We start from the raw sequence: 2460 nt of genomic DNA, 5'->3' as shown, positions 1-2460 counted from the left end.
CCCCTGTTGGACAAAGGCTTCCCCGCCGTTGTTTGATGTTTTCCCCGCCTTTGGTGGACGTTTTCCCGAAACTGGTTAATGAGTTCCCACGAATCTGGTTAATGAGTTCCCCCGCGGTTGGCTGATCTTTTCCCGGCTGTTGCTTAATCTGTTCCCCGCTGCTCCTGATACTAAGGGCAGCTGCTTAATGTGCTCCCCCCTGTTGGACAATGGCTTCCCCGCCGTTGGTGCATGTTTTCCCCGCCTTTGGTGGAAGTTTTCCCGAAACTGGTTAATGAGTTCCCACGAAACTGGTTAATGAGTTCCCCCGCGGTTGGCTGATCTTTTCCCGGCTGTTGCTTAATCTGATCCCCGCTGCTCCTGATACTAAGGGCAGCTGCTTAATGTGCTCCCCCCTGTTGGACAATGGCTTCCCCGCCGTTGGTGCATGTTTTCCCCGCCTATGGTGGATGTTTTCCCGAAACTGGTTAATGAGTTCCCACGAAACTGGTTAATGAGTTCCCCCGCGGTTGGTTGATCTTTTCCCGGCTGTTGCTTAATCTGATCCCCGCTGCTCCTGATACTAAGGGCAGCTGCTTAATGTGCTCCCCACTGTAGGACAATGGCTTCCCCGCCGTTGGTTGATGTTTTCCCCGCCTTTGGTGGACGTTTTCCCGAAACTGGTTAATGAGTTCCCACGAAACTGGTTAATGAGTTCCCACGAAACTGGTTAATGAGTTCCCCCGCGGTTTCCTGATCTTTTCCCGGCTGTTGCTTAATCTGATCCCCGCTGCTCCTGATACTAAGGGCAGCTGCTTAATGTGCTCCCCCCTGTTGGACAATGGCTTCCCCGCCGTTGGTGCATGTTTTCCCCGCCTTTGGTGGAAGTTTTCCCGAAACTGGTTAATGAGTTCCCACGAAACTGGTTAATGAGTTCCCACGAAGTTGTTTTCCCCGCTGCTGGTTCATTTGCACCCCTCTGCTCCTGATACTAAGGGCAGCTGCTTAATGTACTTCCCCCTGTTGGACAATGGCTTCCCCGCCGTTGTTTGATGTTTTCCCCGCCTTTGGTGGAAGTTTTCCCGAAACTGGTTAATGAGTTCCCCCGAAACTGGTTAATGAGTTCCCACGAAACTTGTTAATGAGTTCCCCCGCGGTTGGTTGATCTTTTCCCGGCTGTTGCTTAATCTGATCCCCGCTGCTGCTGATACTAAGGGCAGCTGCTTAATGTGCTCCCCCCTGTTGGACAATGGCTTCCCCGCCGTTTTTTGATGTTTTCCCCGCCTTTGGTGGAGGTTTTCCCGAAACTGGTTAATGAGTTCCCCCGAAACTGGTTAATGACTTCCCACGAAACTGGTTAATGAGTTCCCCCGCGGTTGGCTGATCTTTTCCCGGCTGTTGCTTACTCTGATCCCCGCTGCTCCTGATACTAAGGGCAGCTGCTTAATGTGCTACCGTCTGTTGGACAATGGCTTCCCCGCCGTTGGTTCATGTTTTCCCCGCCTCTGGTGGAAGTTTTCCCGAAACTGGTTAATGAGTTCCCCCGAAACTGGTTAATGAGTTCCCACGAAGTTGTTTTCCCCGCTGCTGGTTCATTTGTACCCCGCTGCTCCTGATACTAAGGGCAGCTGCTTAATGTGCTCCCTCCTGTTGGACAATGGCTTCCCCGCCGCTGGTTGATGTTTTCCCCGCCTTTGGTGGACGTTTTCCCGAAACTGGTTAATGAGTTCCCACGAAACTGGTTAATGAGTTCCCACGGAGTTGTTTTCCCCGCTGCTTGTTCATTTGTACCCCGCTGCTCCTGATACTAAGGGCAGCTGCTTAATGTGCTCCCCCCTGTTGGACAATGGCTTCCCCGCCGTTGGTGCATGTTTTCCCCGCCGTTGGTGGCAGTTTTCCCGAAACTGGTTAATGAGTTCCCACGAAACTGGTTAATGAGTTCCCCCGCGGTTGGCTGATCTTTTCCCGGCTGTTGCTTAATCTGATCCCCGCTGCTCCTGATACTAAGGGCAGCTGCTTAATGTGCTCCCCCCGGTTGGACAATGCCTTCCCCGCCGTTGGTTCATGCTTTCCCCGCCTTTGGTGGAAGTTTTCCCGAAACTGGTTAATGAGTTCCCCCGAAACTGGTTAATGAGTTCCCACGAAGCTGTTTTCCCCGCTGCTGGTTCATTTGTACCCCGCTGCTCCTGATACTAAGGGCAGCTGCTTAATGTGCTCCCCCCTGTTGGACAAAGGCTTCCCCGCCGTTGGTTGATGTTTTCCCCGCCTTTGGTGGACGTTTTCCCGAAACTGGTTAATGAGTTCCCAGGAAACTGGTTAATGAGTTCCCACGAAACTGGTTAATGAGTTCCCCCGCGGTTGGTTGATCTTTTCCCGGCTGTTGCTTAATCTGATCCCCGCCGCTCCTGATACTAAGGGCAGCTGCTTAATGTGCTCCCCCCTGTTGGACAATGGCTTCCCCGCCGTTGGTGCATGTTTTCC

Source organism: Mustelus asterias, unplaced genomic scaffold (assembly GCF_964213995.1).
Source record: "Mustelus asterias unplaced genomic scaffold, sMusAst1.hap1.1 HAP1_SCAFFOLD_372, whole genome shotgun sequence".
Classification (NCBI taxonomy): Eukaryota; Metazoa; Chordata; class Chondrichthyes; order Carcharhiniformes; family Triakidae; genus Mustelus; species Mustelus asterias.
Note: the sequence above shows the minus strand (reverse complement) of the source record.